Source organism: Mustela nigripes, chromosome 10, assembly GCF_022355385.1.
Source record: "Mustela nigripes isolate SB6536 chromosome 10, MUSNIG.SB6536, whole genome shotgun sequence".
Taxonomy (NCBI): Eukaryota; Metazoa; Chordata; class Mammalia; order Carnivora; family Mustelidae; genus Mustela; species Mustela nigripes.
Window position 1 is genome coordinate 63,358,481 of NC_081566.1, and position 18,957 is coordinate 63,377,437.

At 41.3% G+C, this 18,957-nt stretch overlaps 1 protein-coding gene across 1 annotated transcript in view; it reads left to right on the plus strand.

The window, feature by feature from the left end:
• Positions 1–18,957, plus strand: part of LOC132026239 (olfactory receptor 10J3-like) — a 148,117-nt gene that overhangs the window by 127,043 nt on the left and 2,117 nt on the right.

The window sequence follows — 18,957 nt, forward strand, 5'->3', positions numbered from 1 at the left end:
AACCCTTAAAAAACTAAGGATCAAAGATGTTCTTTAAGCTGATAAAGCACGTGTACAGTTTTGCAGTCAATATATACTTAGTGGTGAGATACTGAAGAGTTCTCTTCAATATTAGGAGCAAGATAAGGGTGACTGCTCTGTCCACTTCTCTTCAACATTGCACTGAACATTCTGGCCAATCCAATAAGCCAAGAGAAAGAAATTAAAATTATAAGGATTAAGAAGGAAGGAATTCTCTGCAGATGATGCTATTGTGTACATAGAAAATCCAAAAGAAACTGCTGATAAATTATTAACATTATTAAGAAAGTTAGCAGGCTTTCTGGTACAAAATTTAGGTATAAAAATCTATCAAATTTCTATACTTCAACAAACTGATAGCAAATTAAATTTAAAAGGACTGTCATTCATAATAGCTTAAAATTATAAAGTACCTGGGAATACAGATGTTTATGAAGAAAATCACAAAACCCTAGTGAAAGACACCAAAGACTGGAGTAAGGGAGTAACAGACCCTGCTTATGAGTTGAAAGATCTGAGATGGTGAAGATTCCAATTAATCAAAAATCTATGAATTCCTAGATCTATGATTTATGAATTCTCTACAGTTCAATCAGAATCTCGAATGGATTGTTTTTGGTTGGTTGGTTGCTAGATTGCTAACTGATACTAAAATTTATATGAAAGTACAGAGATCTGAGAAAAGCTAGAACACAAACACAGGAAGAGAAGATTTGCCCTTCAAACATCGTTACTTATTATTAGGCTGAAGTAATTAAGAAGGTGCGGTGCTGGCACAGAGATAGAGTCACACCAATGGGAGCAAACACAGTTCTGAAATATGGGGACTCTTCACACCAGAGCTGGCGTTGGAGGCTGGTGGGAAGCACGGAGTTGTCAATTAAGGATGAAATTGTTGGTTATCTGTATGGGAAAAAATGAAATCAGATTATGCCATACAATTGAAACACTAATTTCAATTGTATTAAAAACCTAAGAAGAAACAAAACACTTCATGAAATGTTTAGAAGATCAACTTGGGGTAGCAAAAGATACAGAATATAAAATAATGATATATTCTGGTACATAAACATTAACTTCCATTTTTTAAGACAAATTCCAAAAAAGGAAACAATATATTTACAACAAAACCAGGTAAAACACTAGCGTCTAGGGTATCTAGAGCTTTAACCACAAAACGAAAAAAAAGAGATCAGCTTAATATAATGATTTTAAAAGTGTATAAAAATTTCGTATTAGGGGAAGCACAGATGACATGTGGACAGAGTTTTATGAGACTGACGCGCTACCTACTGCGCTAACGAGGCACCTCAGACTTTTAACATCATTAGTAGCCAGGGGAAAGTAAGACCGCAGACCACAATTCCACACCCATCAGGCTGCAGGAAATCAAAGCTATTACAGATAAAGAGCAGGGGAAGCTCCTGAAGAGAGTGAATTGATAGGATCATTTTGGAAAACAGTTCGCTATTACCTGTCCGAGTTGAGAACGAACGGGTTGTGGGAGCCAGTGATTGCACCGTCAGAATTTAATCCGGAACAGCTACAGAGACACACAAAGTTAAAACAGCTTTGTTTATAATAAGGGGGGAAAAGCGCTGAAATGAACCAAATGTTCTTCAAACGCAGAAAGGATAAATTGAATAAACCCACAATATATTACAGAGCATCGGGTGAATTAATTATAGAGCATGGGTGGGCAAATGACACCCCACGGCCCAGCAGTCTGCTTTGTAAATAAAGCTTTATTGGGACACGGTCACACCCACTTGTGAAAGTGTCGTGTGGATTGCACTCACCCTGTGACAGTGAAGCTGAGGAGTCCAGCAGAGACTGTATGTAGGACCTGCAAGACTAACATGTCTACTCCCCTGTCCTTTACAGGAAAGGTCTACAGACTCCTGCTAAAGATGGCTGAGGGCATGGCTTACATTTTCACACTTCAGCTTTCTTGACCCTCAATAGAAGCCAACCACAGGGGAGTGTGTGTGTGTGTGTGTGTGTCTGTCTGTCTGTCTTCCATTTACTTAATGTTCAAAAGAAGGCAGGGCTAGTAATATTTAGGGATAATCTGTTTCTTTATAAATGTGCAAGTGCTTTAACCTAAAATTGATGATCATGACTGGTGAGGATTTGAAGGCTTTGAAAGCAACATCTACGAGGTTCTAGATTTATAGTGATCTTCTGTTTCTTAGCCTGGGCAGAAGGTAGCTAGGTGTTTGTTTTGTTATTTTTCTTAAAATGCACATTTATTTTTTAAGCTATTTAATGCATACCCTATGTTACAAAAAACCATTAACATTATACATCAAGAAGAGCGTTCATGCTACTATTAAATGGGAGAGATACCACAAAATAGCAAGGATCGTATGAACCCAATATGGTAAAGGAAGTAAAAATCTATATCCATGTATTTATGAACATGTCTGTATACAAAAAAAGACTATGAATTTACAAATGGGGGTGCCTGGGTGGCTCAGTGGGTTAAGCCTCTGTCTTCAGCTCAGGTCATGATCTCAGGGTCCTGGAATCGAGCCACGCATCGGGCTCTCTGCTCAGCGGGGAGTCTGATCCTTCCTCTTCCTCTCCCTCCTCTCATGCTCTCTCTCAAATAAACAAATAAAAATCTTTTTTAAAAAAAGAATATATAAATGAATACATGGGACATTTGTAAACAGAAACTAACACAATATTTTAAAACTTTTTGTGTAGCTTTTAATTGATGCATATGAAAATTATGTACAAAACAGGATGTGAGAGATACAAAATTACCTAATTACACGAAAATGTGCATAGGAAAAAGCTGAAGGGAAATCATTGACATGTTAGTAGTACATGATTCTGCATGGTAAAATTATAGGTGGATTTTTGCTGTCTCCTGGATTTTCCAAAGTGTCCACAGGAAATATATATTATTTATGCAGCGGGTTGGAGGGTAGCTTCAGTTTCTTTTAAGTGTCCCTTGGGGTCGTTCTCCTCACCCTTTTTCCATTGAGGCATCTCTCCCACCTTGGTTCTCTCAGCATCTCTCATTCTTACATGATAACACTTGTCATATTCAATTGAAATGATTTATTATCTGGCTTTTCAACTAGATAGTACCTTTTTGGATGACAGATCATACTTAGTCGTTTCTGTATCCCCAGAACTTAGCTCGATTTTTGGCATATGTCAAGCCTTTGATCACTGTGTCAACGGAGCTGATAAGTGAAGGAAAACTCTGGAGGTGCTTCTGAGCTGAAGGAAGAGCCTACGCCTGTGCCAGATTCACCCAGGCATATGGACACGGACAGGTGGAGACAGAACCGAGTACTGAAGGATTTCTGAGCTGGAGGGAGTGAGAGGTGGAAGGCATGGACCTTCCCATCAAGGGCAATTCAGACACAGGGAGCTTGTGAATCACTCAAGCAAAAGACAGAAATGTGGCATCCACGCAGACAGGAAGGGATAGAGTGTGCAGGCTCAGCAAGTGGCAGAGGTGAGAGACGCCCAAAGAAAAAAGACATGAAAGAACAATATTGGAAAACATGGCTGGATGAACGGAATGTTGGCAAACCATCATCATCCACGCAGACCATTCACCTTGGGCTAGTCTCCAGTCCTCAATCGAACTTTTGGAGGATAGCCCTTTTCGTAAAAGATTATAGAAATTTATGGGAGTTTTTCTTTTACATTTGACAGTTTCCTTTTTTCTTCAGTTTCCTTTTCTACAATGTGGTAGAAATGTGGGGGAACTTAGTCCCAAAAAGGATAAAGGACTCCTGATAACACATTCAGTTTATGGCAAAGGGGTGGGGGCAGCTCTGCTTGCCCTGTACTGAGTCCTTTGGTCTTAAGAGACCTTAATCTTGGAGGAGAGCCTTTCTGCCCCTGCTGAGCTACTGATAGTGTAACTGACACAAAGACGCGGGTGAGCCTTCTTTAGGAAGACATTAAGAAACAGAAGAAATCACTGTATCTTGTTCTGAGTCTTTGATGCCTCTGTAAAAGAACATGGACTTGATAAGTATGACCCAGTTTCCTTTTAGTTCCTAACATACTGACCAGTGTCTGGAGGGGAGGGCAAGGCTCAGAGGAATTGGCGTTCTCTTTCTTTTTTTTTTTCTACTGCAAGTGCAGCTTCTCTTTCCCTAGAGTCTCCAGCTCCAGCCCAATTCACAATTCACATCCTCATGTCTGTCTCTCTCTCTCTTTCATACACACACACACACACGGATTCTGCTATGTCTATTTTTCTGGAAGTAGTGATCTGGAGGTCCCTGTGTTACATTGCTAAATGAGAGCAGGGCAAAGAGCCTGACCTTGGATTAAGCATTAAGTAAAGGGAGTCAAAGCAGCATAAAGATTAAGAGACTGATAGAAAATTGTCTCAGGTCATTAGAAACGATAATGTAGAAACTAGCATTTGTTTAAAATATATACCAGTCTATTTTTCCTTTAGGAAGAGACCATGCACATGCAAGAGAGAGAAAAAGAGAAAGGGGGGGTGTTGGAGGGGCAGAGGGAGGGAGAGAGAACCTCAAGCACACTGAATGCCCAGTGCGGATCTCCATATAGGTTTCGATCTCACGACCCTGAGTTCATGACCCGAGCCAAAATCGAGAGTCTGAATTAACCAAATGAGCCATCCAGGGCCCCCAAATACATGGCAGCCTATTAAGACAGGCTCCATAGCTGAAAGCTTAGTAATTAACCTACAAGGCAATAAAATACTCTGGTATTATATATGGAGAATGTGAGGCTCTGGAGGGCAAACGACTCTCATCAGACTTGCATATGTAGAGATAGAGAAGACCAGGTATGAAACACAAGTGTGCCTCCAAATCCATACCCTTGCTTGGAATCCAGACCCTGCTGAATGGACGTCCAGACATGAGGGTCAGGTTATAGGGAAGGAGGCAACAGCTGTATGAAACTGCTTGACCCTCAGCCTCATTCACTGAAGACACAAGGGACATCAGTTGTAGATGACAGCTCTGGGATTAGCAAGGCTGTCTTATTTTCTCTCCTCCCTCTATGACTTTGAATGGATTCCCCCATCATTTGCTTATGGACATGAGAATACTCAATGTCACGTTATAGGCACCAGGGCTCAATCAGCCAACAGGTGAGACACAGGGAAAGTGCGAAATCCTAATATTCAAGAAAATTGTCAGAAAGCCAGAACAGGAAAAGGAAGAAGCTTAAAAAATTAATCAATTCTTCTCTCTTGTTTTTTTTTTTTTTTTCATACTAACAACCACTTACTTCTTGCAAAGTTGTCAAAGGACATGAGAGAAATTCTTTTACTTGCAGATACATCTGGACTTTTTAAAAAAAGAACGCAGAATGGGAATCTTCACGAGGCCTGTGAGGGAGATATTGAACCCCAGGCCTAGGAGTGCAGCATTTCCTGATGGTCTAAAGGAAGCTCAGGTGTGGTGACCCACTCAAGGCCTGCAGGACTGATTTGTCTGGCTTTAGCAGATCCTCTAAGCCTCTTAAAACCCTGTTCACAGACTGATTATGAATCTGTCGGATGCAGGACTCCGGGGACTTCCCCTTGAGGACCATTCCAGGGCACAAGGGGCAGCAGAGAAAGAGCATGAGGCTCTGTCCCAGGGGCCTGATTAGGATCTTGGGCAATTAGTAGAACAAAACTCTACCTTTGTTTACTGGTTCACAAGAAGTGTTTGCGTTGTAGAAACAAATAGGTTTTGTCAAGATCTAAGGAAACATGCAAAATAAAATACATGCGTATTATTCTATGCCTGAGGATCCTGCCTTAATTTATTGAAGTATCAAAAATTAATGCAAATCTACTTATGTTGCAGGCACTATGCTAAGCATTGGCAGTACAAGTATGCCAAGAACAGTCATGGTATTTGCTTTCATGGAGCTCATCAAGGAGGGAAGCCTGTAGATCTATCGCTTGCTAATCCATTGGGTGTCTTTCTGCAGATTAGTAAAAGGAGCCTCTTCTGGGCAGGTACAGCCTGTGTGTGCACCTCTTGGTGAGGAGACAATGCATTTTTGCAGCTAGGAAAAGAGCATCCATTCATATGGACAGAGGGAGCTCTACACCAAGGGTGTGTGACTTGTCAAGTGGACGGTGGGCTGCCATTATTTCACTCTCCACCTTAATTAGGCATCCTTGTGTAGTGTACAAGGTCCACACCAGGCGGGTTTCAAACATATAATCTTATCAGTAAATTACTACAAAACAAAAATAAACACGGTTTCATGGGAGCGTCTAACAAAGGGGTCAAGTTTTGGCAGTTTAAATGAGCAATTCTCTGAGCAATGATTCTGAGCTGGGGTCTCTAGGTGAATGAGGGTCAACCAGGTGAAGTTAGGGGAGATGATTTAATACAGAAAAAAAAACCATGAATGAGGGACTAGATAGATTATTGATAATGATTCACTCTAAGAACTGAAACAAAGCCAAATTGTGCCAGAGAGCTCAAGGGAGAGATGAATTTAGAAGGCACTAGAGGATGTGAGCAGGAGGGTCTTGTAGCACTTGAAGCTTGTAGGATGATGTGGAGCCAGCAGAGCTTTTAAGGAGGCAAATAGCACACTCAGATGTGGATTTCAGAGTGTCTGGTGGAGAAGCAGAAAATGAACTGGAGAAGAGCAAGTCTGGAACCACGTGAGGAGGCGGCCGCGGTTGTCCCGTGCAAACATGGCGGGACCTGGGACCAGGTCCCGGGACCACCAGCTGGCTGGGACAAGTAAGACCAGCTCATAACAGGCATCTGACGGTATGTGGTCAAGTAACCTGCCTTTTCCAGGACTCAGAGTTATTCAGGAGGTATTTCCCAGAACAATGTCTACCTAGAGAAAGAATGTATGGTTCCAAGGATATTGCACTGTGATCCTCCTCTTGGGGCCTGATAGAATCCTGATTTAATTCCTTATAATGGAGAATCACAGTCTCTCATCCAATTCCCAGACTGGAGCCCATTCACAGAATTCAGGTCAGGGCTCTGTTTGCCGGCCCTAGATAATTTTAAAATGTATTGATACTATTATATAGATTCTAAAATGTATTGTTACTAGTATAGATACAATTTATATTATAAATGTTACATGGCTATCATATTGTTACTATTATATAGATCTATATCATGTAGATTACTATTACATAGTTTCCCTTCCGTTTCAGGCTTCGGAACACCATAATCAGTTAGATACACCAAGGAGCTCTATAAGCAAGGAGTTCCCGTTACTACGCTACCTCTTTCCGTACCCATACATAGTCTTTACATCTGATAGATTTGTGATACCTCTTGACCTTTGACTCATTGGGCCCCATTCTCCCTGTTGAAATCAGGGAAACGTCCACTGGTAATATCTCGTGACTTCTACCATAGGCTGCAGGGACCAGACACTATTTGATTTTTGCCCTCAAGTCCATATTTTAGTTCAGCAACCGAGAGAACTGTAAGAGCTACTCCTATCTTCTTGGGAAGATACATTGCGTACAAAATCTCTGGTTAAGGGCACACATCAATACATGCTGCCTGTCTGAACATTGTGTTTCTTTCTCCTCTAACATATGTAGAGTAAATCCCTGCACAGATTTCTCTAGTTCTCAATGTTATGAATCTAGAATCTATCACTAGTTATGGGTCAGGAGGCAGTGAGAGAATGTGAGGCAGACAGAACTTGTAGCACTGTTGGCAAGTTAGACCAACAACTCTGTTCTGAAAAAAAGAAAAGAAAAGAAAGAAGAAAAAAAAAGAAAACAGAATCATATAAGCAATGATTTAAGAGCACTGGAAATTAACCAAAGGCAGATAACACATTAAGAAACATTAATGTTCCAAACATTGCTTGAGCTTTAGGTAAAAATGCAAGAGTATGTGCTATTTTTGCTTTGGGTTGTTCCCACCACTGTCCCCCACCCCACCCCTGCCACCCGTCTTTCAGCACAGAGGTAGGAACTATAGTCTTATCTGTTTGGGGTTGGCAGGAAAACCCAGTGGTGTGGGAGTCAGAAATCTCAGTCTATAATGTGCACTGGAGGTTGGGCAAAACCTGTAGCTTTTATGGCTTAATGCAGACTCATTTGGGGAGAAAAACCCACAGCTCTCCTACTCTGATATTGTGGTCTTGGTTCTGAGCAAGGAACAAATAAGCCATAAATTTAACTGAGAGATCCTGGAAATAAGAGAGTTACAGAAAGGCTGAATAAGTTCTACATCTCTAGCTTCAGAGGAACGATGGATGCCCAAGGGAGACCTGAGAACTGGCTGGAAATCTGAATGCATCCAGCATCCTGCCCACGGGTTAATCAGCAGAGGGTAAACAGTGTGGTTCTAGGTGTTTACATACAATCTCTGAGCAAATCATCGGATAACCACTAAGCTATTCACAGGGAAACCCCTGGGAAGCCTTGCTGCAAAGATAAACGTAATCGAGAAACAGAGCTGACATCCGCAGCCATACACAGCAGTCTCTGCCATCGAGTTGAAAAGAATAACTGAAAATGGAAAAGAACAAGGATTGACATTTAAAAATATAAATTTTTCAGAGTTGCTATGATATACTCAGTTACCAACCAAATATCACAAGTTGTGTAAAGAAACAGAAAAATGTGACCCAAATTCAGTGGAAAAAGTAGTCAATAGAAGTAAGTTCTGAATGGGCCCATTACAGCAGAGTCGTGATGAGCAGATTTTATAAATATAGTCGAAGAATCAAAGGAAACTGTGTTCAAAAAATTATATAGAGAGAATGACAGTGATCACACAAGTAGGGAACCTCAAATAGAGGCCATAGCAAAGAAGGGAATGCCAGTTCTAGAGTTGAAAACTATAACTGAAATGCTAAGAACAGTAGAAGTGAGATGGCAGAAGAAGGAACCAGGGAGCCTGAAAATCAAGAATAGAAGCTATCGAGTCTTGAGGCGCCTGGGTGGTTCAGTCGGTTAAGCATCTGGCTTTTGGTTTCAGCTCAGGTCTTGATCTCAGGGTACTAGATTGAGTCCACACTGGGTGTGGAGACTACTTGAACAAAAAAATGTTAAAAAAATTAAAAAAAAAATAAAAATTAAAAAAAAAAATCCAGTGTGAAGAACAACAACAAAAGAATGAAAACCGAGTACTCTCACAGACCCATAGGGCAAAGGAAACACTCCAACAAAGGTGTAAGGGGATTCCCTGAAAATGAGGCAGAAAAAGTATTTCAATAAATAATGGTTGGAAACTTCCCAAACTTGATGAAAAACATTAATGGCTTCAAGAAACTCAACAAATCCCGAGTTGAATAAATGCAGAGAGAGCCGTATGTAAGACATCGAGCTGCAGAAAGCCAAATGCAGAGACCAAAATCTCGATAACCAAGGAAAAGTGACTCACCACGTACAGAGAAGAAACTCTGGTTGATAGCGGACGTCTAACAGGAAACACAACTGAGACCAGAGGGTAGTGCCGCAGCATTCAAACTGCCAAAAGAAAAACTTGAACAACAACAGAAAAATCTATCTAGCAACAACATCCTTAAAAAATGAGGGGAAAATTAAAGTGTATCTAGATAGACAAAGACTGAGAGAATTTTCTGTTAGCAGATCTACCTTCCAAGAAATGCTAGAAGTTCTTTAGAGTGAGAGGACATGACAGTTGACAAGAACTTGTTTCCATAGGAAAGAGAGAAGAAAACCAGAAACGCTACTTCTGTAACATAAGTCATCATAGAGGAGTGTGTATGTGTAGGTTTTACATCGACCTTTTTATTTTCTTCCTGTAGTAATTTCTTTTTAAAAATACCATTATTTGAAAAGTTATATTGCTATAATACTGTATGGATTTATTAATAATTATATATAATTATATTACACATATAATTAACAATTAATTATATATAATATAATTAATAATTATATTATTATTTATAATTGGGTTTATAAAAATAAAGATGTTATATGACAATAATAATGCAAAGGAGTAAGAGAGGGGGGAATGGAGCCATATTTCCATATTGTTGTATTTCATTGAAATCAACTCTGTGTTAACCTGAACTACACTGTGATAATTTAAATATGCATGGATAAAACACTAAAAAAAAAATCTAGTTTTAAGATCAACAGAAGAATCAATATGGTACAATAAAAAAGTTGTTTAACAGAAAAGAAGGCAGTAAAAGCGGAACAGAGAAATGAAAAAGACATGAAAATCAGGAAACAGCCAGTGAAAGGGAAAGCATTAATCCGTTCACAGCCTTAACTACATTAGAAGTGAATGCATGGAATCCTTAGGTCAAAAGGGAAAGATTGTCGGATTTGAACAGCAAGATATAGCTGGTCGTCTGTTCATGGGACATAGCTGTAGAATCTGAGACACGTACATTGAAAGTAAAGGTTGTAAGTGGAAACGCCATGTGAACTAACCGTAGGAGAGCAGGAATGGCTGTGTTAGTATCGGACAGAATAGACTTTCAGACAAGGAATATTACAAGAGACAAAGAAATATATGTTTCTGATAAAAGAGTCAGTATGTTAGGGAGATACAAATCATAAATGTATATGCACCTGAGAACAGAGCCCCAAAATCCGTGAAGCAAAAAGAACAGACTTGAAAGGAGAAATAGTGCAACAGGTACCGTTGGGGAGTTCAACAATTTGATTTTAGTAATTTATAGAACAACCGGACAGAGCATCTGTAAGCATGAAGAGAACCTGAACAGCCCTGTCAGCCAACCTGACCTGACATTTATGGAAAACTACACAAAGAAGGAGCAGAATACCTAGTCTTCTAGCACACGTGTGGTACCCTCTCCAAGCTCCACCAAGTCACAAAACCAGCCTCAGATTCTTAAAATGTGAAATCTTTTTATCTGATATTTACATAAAACAGTAACTTTCTTTCGATTAGTGTTTACGTGATATTTTCCCCATTCTTTTATATTTAATCTTTCTGTATTCTGATAATTAAGGTATGTCTGTCGTAAACAAAATTTTGTTTTCCTGTCCAGTGTGACAATTTTGTCTATAATTGGATTATTGTTATACATTTAATTAAATTTACTTTTTATTATATATAGTGAAATTTATAACTCATAATTTTACATGTAATGAAATTTACATTTCATTGTATACATGAAACTAGTGATATCTTTGGGTTTAAATATACCATGTCAGGATTTGTTTTCTACTTTTCCCTATTTTTATGTACATTCCTATCTTTTTATCTTATTTTAGAATAGTCAAGTGTTTCTATTTTTTATTTATTTATATTTATTTTCATTTTTTTATTATGTTATTCACCATGGATAGGACTGGAGGAGGTTATGCTAAGTGAAATAAGTCAATCAAATGTTTTTATTATTCTTTTTCCTTTTATTTGTCACTTATATATCATTTTACTGGTTATTTTGGAGATTATATTTCAAGGACCAAGCAAAGATTTTGTGGAACATGTATTTGATTTATCCCCATTTTAATGTTATTGTATGGTTTAACTCTACAATATTTAGATATCCATAAGACATGAATTTTATGGATAATATTAAGCATCATGTTAATTGATAATTGCCCCGACACTTATCTTCTCTGTTATTTTAAAATTTATTTTGGTTGTTTTTCATTTGGTTTGCATCTGGGCTGGATTTTCCTTCTGTCTGAAGAACTCGGTATTTCTTTAGGGGATGTCTGCTGATGAGGAAGTCCCTCATTTTTTTCCATTTCTGAAGGTGTTTTTGTTTTGCTTCTTTTTCCTCCATGGAGGGTATTTTCCTGGACTGCAGACTTCTCAGGTGGCATCCACTCCCTTTCAGCACTTGGAAGATGGCATCCCATTGACTTCTGTTTCTCATTATTGCTATTAAGAAGCCAGTTCATAGTCTTACTATTATTCCTTGAAAATAATGTATTTTTTTTCTTCTAGCTCCTTCTAAGCCTTTTTCTTTTAATCTTTATCTTTCAGCCACCTTACACAACATGTGTACACCCATTTTGTTGGGGTGGGGAGGTGTGTGTAGATTCTTACATGCAGTTCAGGGTGAATCTGTATGTGATGCTTTCCTCAGGTTTGGAAAGTTTGTGGCCGTTTCTTCATCTCTTGCTTCTAACACGTTCTATCTTTCCTGTCCACTTGTGACTCCAGTGACACCCATGCTGGACCTTTCCTGGGGTTCTGTTTGGTTCTTTCCCTCTTTGATATACACTGTATGTTCCCCCTCTCTGTGCTCCAGCTTGGGTATCTTCTACTGACAGACTTCTCATTCACTGATTTTTATCTCTACTTTTTTTTTTTTTTTTTTAGTGGGCTTCTTCAACTATTCTATTGAGTTCTTAGTTTCAGTTATTGTATTTTTAAATTTCGGATGTTTTCACTTTATTAAAAAAAAATATTTTCCAGTTCTCTGTGTGGTTCCACAATCTGTCACCTATTTTCTTCAACACAATAAAAATTAGTTTTTTACTGCTTCACAACACATCACGATTTTTTACATGTGACATACTTACATTCATTTTCTCATTATTTCTCAAATAGGCACGAATGAAATAACTTAAAACAATCCACGTATATCATATCATGGTTCCCACAGGTCAGGTGTTCTGGTGATAGTTTGACTGGGTCGATTGCTCAGTGTCTCCCAAACTGGAATCAAAGTGTTAGCTGGGCCGCATTCTCTTCTAGACCTCGGTGTGCTTTTCCAACCTCATGTGGTTGTTGGCAGTTTGATTCCTTGTGGTTCTAGGATGGAGGCTGTGTTTTCTCACTGGCCATCTGCTGAGTTTGCTGTCTTCCTCCAGGTGCCACATGACCTCCTGGAAGTCCTCCTAAAACTTGGCAGCTTACTTCTGTAGAGTCCGCAAGAGAGGGTCTCTTGCTCCTGTCTGCTAAGACAGATTTTTATAGGATGGAATGTGAGCAGGGGAGTGACATCCCTTCAGCCGTGCTGTACTCAGTTGCAGAGGGGCAAGTCCCGGCTCTGCCCATGCTCAGGAGCAGAGGATTATCCGTGGATGTGACTGATGGTGGGTCGCCTTAGGACACGTCTCCCACAATCTATTTATCTCAGAGTTGTATCTATAACTTTAACACAGTGACTTTTTTATGAGTCTATTTCTGTTGAGTGTTTTTTTTTTTTCCTCCCTTCTTGATTCTTAGCCCTTTGGTCTTTTGTCCTGGTATGGTTAGTGCATTTTTATTGTATCCTGGACATTTTACACCAGAAGTCCTCAAACTTTTCCTGAAGGGGGCCAGATAGTAAATAATTCAGGATTTGTGGGCCAAATGTCTTTGTCGCATCTATTAAATGCTGCCATTGAATGGTAGCCCAGAAGCAGCCAGAGGTAGTACATAAGTGGATGAGTGAGGCCATGGCTAAAAAAAAGAAAAAAAAAATACCTTTGATTATGGTGACTGAAATTTGAATTTCATACAATTTTCATGTGACAAAATAGTTTCCTTTTTAAACTTTTAAAAATCATTACAAAAATGTAAAGACCATCATAACAGCTTGTAGACTATGAGAAAACCAGTGGTGGGTTCCTGGGTCAGCAGGCAGTGGTTTGCTTAGTGCTCCATGTGAAAAAGTTATAAAGCTAAGTTGAGTCTCTGCATTGTAGGATCTTCTGTTTTACTTCCTAGCAGATACTTAGACTTGGGGGGAGCAATCGGTTAGTAGGGGTTGAGTGAGATTGAAGCTGGTTTCAGTCTTTGTGAGGGTTCCTTTCCACTCTACCCTCTCACCTAGAGGGTAGCCCTGAAGTCAGAGCCTCTGCTCATCTTGTTTCAGTGCTTTGATCAAAGCCCGTAAACAAGAAATTACAGTTCCTTGAAGAAGCTGCAAATCGTGGGTGTTAGGCTAACATTCCTACATGTGCTTTCTTCATGGAGTCTTAGCTCCTCAGTCATTCACTGATGCAGAAGCTACGCCACCTCTTAAGAGTCATTCTAACATCACTGCAGAGTCGGAAGAGCGAGAATTCGGTCCTTTTGATGGTCTGCGCGTGTGAAGAGGAGCCGGGGTGGGTGAGCCCTGGAAAGCCTCACTCACTGCACTTCTCTTGTTTAACCTTGGAGTGTTCATTTGTGAAATGGAGATAGTGATACTCAGTATGCGTCTACAGCATCATGTTACCGTGCATTACTCGGAACCGCGTGAAGGACGCAGAGGGAAGGCAGCATCGGGCGCGGCACCCCTGTCCTCACCGGTTCTCACCATCGTCACTTTGTGACATCCACACTCACAGAAGGAGGAGGAGGACCAGAGCAGAGACGCTTCCATCCAAATGCCAACCAGATTAGTGGCAGATGTGGCCACCGGACGTGGTAAACAAACACTGGTCTGCTGCTTTTCCACCATCTCCACGCTGCCTCCCTGGCTCTGTGTCCCCGACAGTACCACCACTGAGCACAATTTCAGTTACATTCCATCCAACCAACGGTTATGGAGAATTAATTCTGTGTCCAGACTTGTGCTAGTATTTCTTCAGAAGCCGGATTTCCAGCTTAAGGCATGGTTTCTCCTTTGTCAGCTCTGTGTCCTAGAGAAAGCTCCATAACATCTCTGTGCCTGTTTTCTCTTCTGAAGACGCATATGGTGATGCCACCCCATAGATTCATCGTTAGTCTTCAGTGAAGTAACATGTACACTGCATAGTTTAGTACTAGCGGATAAGACGTGTGTGTCAGAAATGCTAGCAATTACTTTGGTCAGTAACAGCTTAAGTACCCCATGAGAGGAGGTGAATGAGAGTCTCCAAAGGTGAGTTATAGGAATGTAAGATCAATGCAGTGAATATGACGAGAGAGTTTAAAATACGTGGCGGCTGAGAGCCAACTTTCATTTGTCAAAGCTCATTTGTCTCAAAGCTACATTTGTCTGGGCTGTGGGGAGTTAGACAGATGTGTTCTCCGGAAGATGGCCTGGCCAGGGGCTTCAGAATGATGCGAGGTGTGAGGCGATCGGAGGAGAGCTCAGAGAGAGTGGTGAGGAGTCGAGTAAGTCACGGAAAGGGAGCCACAGCACAGAGGGCATGGTCCGTGGTCTTGTACTGGTGCCACATGCCCACAGATGGTGGCTGCCCTCGTGGTGAGCACAGCATAGCACACCATTGCGTAGCACACCTGAAGCTAGTGTAGCGTCACGTGTGAACTGTACTTCAATTTTTTTAAAAAAAAAAGTATAAAAGTGAGAAAGAGAAAGACCATACAATTTCACTGATCTGTGGAATTTAAGGAAGAAACCCAACAAGCAAAGGGGGTAAAAAGAGAGAGGCTCACCGAGAAACAGACTCTTAGCCATAGAGACAAACTGATGGTCGTGGGCGGGGGTGAAGCGGGGTGGGGAAGAAGGTGTGCACTTAGGATGAGGACCAGGTATTGTAGGAAGTGTTGAATCACTGTGTTGTGCACCTGAAACTCATGTTAACACTGTGCGTTCACTGGCTGGGATTTAAATAAAACCTTTTTTAAAAGTTTCAAGTTCTTACAACAGAAGTCAGAGACTGGATTGCTGATGGTACCCTGGGACTTTCAACTGGCTTGAAGCGGGCTCGCTGGAGGCTCAGCCCTCTGTGCACCCGGCCGCAGGGGTCCACGCTTACATCCTGCCTGACTGTCGCTGCTTCCCTTGCACCATATGTAAAGAGTCATTTCCATAAGGTCTTAAGCTTCTCTCCTTCGGCACCAGAGAAGTATGATACATACCTTAGCAGGACCATGGCCTGAACTAATACATTTTTTTTAAAAGATTTTATTTATTTATTTGACACTCAGAGACCACAAGTAGACAGAGAGGCAGGCAGAGAAAGAGGAGGAAGCAGGCTCCCTGCTGAGCAGAGAGCCCGATGCGGGGCTCAATCCCAGGACCCTGGGATCATGGCCTGAGCTGAAGGCAGAGTCTTAACCCACTGAGCCACTCAGGCGCCCCCCGAACTAATACATTTTGAAATCAGCCTTTTCACCCCAGAGATTTCTCCTAAGAGCCAAGCCAACTCTCTCTCTCTCTCTCAAAACATTAATCCCAGGATTAGGAAATGAGCTTCCTGAGTAATGAGGTCTCTAGACACTGTGCTGTTTGGAGTGTGCCCTCCACTATCGGTCACTTGGGAGGACTGGTGCTGTTGTGGGGGAGGAGACCCAGGAGTCTGGGACAAGCAATCTGCACCTTGTTAAGAAACCCCAAGCTGGACTTACTGCTTTGTGACCCAAAGAGGAGCTTGTGTCAGAGGAGGCGGTGAGAGTCTAGAGGAATTTAATGGGACTTGCTCTGCCCCTCACTTGCAGGCTCAGGCGCTAGAAGACGGGGTGATGCATTGTTTCCTTCCTTTCTAGTTTCGTTTCGGTATCACAATCTGGGTGTTATCCCAAGATTAGCCAGTGAAGGAGGAGTTCTTGTAAACCACAGCTCGGCTCAGTAAGATGTCAGCAACCCTCAGATAAGAAAACGTGTAGGCTTTTCGTAGGATAGCAATATTTTACAGTGGTCTAAACTCAGGTAACTGATGGATTTTAAATAATTTCAGGAAAAGTATTGACAAAAACTGGAAAATGCTTTATAACTATTAGTTTCAAATTCCCGCGTGGAGGGCTGTGACTCTCAGAAGAGCGAGGAGACGACTGCTGGTGAGTTTCACTTCCTTAAGGGCGGGGGATGGAGCATGTCGACTGTAGCCGAGTCATCCGGGCCAGCGATGGTCTGCAGAAGGGGGGTCGGGATCCCTGATCCCGAGCCTTGTGATGTTTATCACGTTGGTTGTGTGTATATGTGAGCTAATGGAGGGAGGAGGGACGTAAGACTTGAGGGACCTTCAACTGCGTCCAAGCTCCGTGAGGGCAAGGACCGCTGCTTGGTTTCTTTGTGTTCCTGATACCAGCGTGGCACTCACAGTTCATGACGTACTCAACTCAGTCAACCCCAGAAAGAAGAAGAGGTTTTGTTTGGATTTGAAGCAAAATTTTATTATTCACAGTAGATGTAGAAAAAAAAAAAATCAGAGATCAATGAGATAAGTTTTCCCTGGAGAAAAAAAGGTGAGTAGTATATTCATCCAAGATTGGGTCAGGGACAGGCTTTGTTTCACTTTTTTTGATCATTTATTCGAAAGGAAGAAACGGTAATAACCTCCATGCCGAAGATACGGTCTGAATTTTGAGGTCGCTGCCCGTCTGCACCCTCCCTCCCTTTTGGTCTCTCTCCTCCTTCATCTCCATTTCTTACACCCTGGATGAGGAAGCCTCCTCGTGCCCCTGTTTCTCATTTCCCGCGTCCTACTCTGTGTGCCTTTCCTGGTCGTTCTGCTGAGTCTATCCACATTACGGTGCTGGGATAGAGTTGTTTCAGGTGCTGCTAGTTTAGAGCTGACTAACGGTCTGGAGGAAGAAAGAAAAAGAAATATTCTAGGCTATAGGCATGAGTCAAATCTTTTGCCAGGAAAGTGAATTTAAGTTACAAGAATAACCTGGATGAATTTCAATGTAAGTGCGCAAGGATAATGAAAACGGTGGTTTTGAGCGATGGGTTCCAAACTCTCCATTATAACATGCGTACGCGATCTGGATGTCACTACAGATTTTTCCTAGATGTATCAACGGGATGGGCTACTGTGATCTAAGAAAATGCTGGGCATCTTTAAGAGTTGGATTAAAAGCAAAACTAAAAATTGTTCTACCAGACCCATAGCTCTGCTGGGATAGTATGTAGAACAATACACAGATCCGGCCAGTGCCCTTCAAGAAAGATTTTTAAAGCACATAAAAAAAGTCCATATAAGCAATTGGAAGGGAAATGATGAAAATTATAAATCAAGGCTGGATGTGATCAAAGGCTTGTTTAAAAATCCTTCAAGCCTGGGCTGAACTCCCCTCCCATACCCACTGTTGTGTCCAACTCTTCAAATACACTAACCCCTCTTCTACTCACGGTGACTCCAAAGAGGTACTGCTATACTCAATTTACAAATGATTTTAAATATCATGCTTCAAATTTCAGGGGGCTACTGAAGGAGTTTATGCAGGCAAGCTCCATCATCAGATTTTTAAAATTTTTATCTTCATTCCAGTGGAGCTAACATACAGCGTTGCATGAATTCCAGGTGTGTGATATAGAGGATTCAGCTCTGCCGCACACTACTCCGGGCTCATCACCATAATTATACAGTTAATCTCCTTCGCCCGTTCACCCCTTCCCGAGCCACCTTCCCGCTGGTAGCCATCAGTGTGTTCTTTATAATAAAGAGTCCGGTTTTGGGGTTTTCTCTTTCTTTTTCTTTGTTGTATTCGTTTCTGAAGCCCCATGTGTAAGTGAGATGGGGCGGTATTTGTCATTCTCTGACTGACTTCGCTAAGCATTAGACTCTCTGGTCCATCCATGTTCTTGCACATGGCAGGCGGATGAGTCATGTTCCATTGTGTGTCTATGCCACATCTTTATCCGTTCATCTACTGCTGGACCCTGGGGCTGCTGGCGTAATTGGGCCATTGTAAATAATGCTGCAGTACACATACAGGTGTGTACATCTTTTTGAGTTTGCGTTTTCATATTGTTCGCGTGAATCCCATTAGCAGATTTCTTTCTTTCTTTCTTTCTTTCTTTTTTTTCTTAAAGAATGTTATGACAACCTTCAGGAGGCAGGCTTGGACTTGGACCTCTGTTTGCAATGACAGAGCTTGACTGGGAGACCATTGCAGACTCTGCAGAGAATGATTGTGTGTGCTCAGAAGTTGGGTGTTGGTGGAAAGCACGGGGAGGAGGGGACAGAGATGACAGCATTTCAGGATTTTCTGGATGGAAAAGGATGATCCTCAGCTATGTGGTTGGAGATGATGGTTAAACATGGTATGTTCTACCAGGAGTAGATACAGGCTTAAAGGGCAAGGCTAACCCTGCCACTGTAGTCTCCAATTCTGAGCTCACATGAGAGGAGTTCCTTTCTATTCCTATCTCAACTTGGAATGTGCAAAGTTGAAGGAAAGAGTAGACCTGGTCTTCTCCAATTAG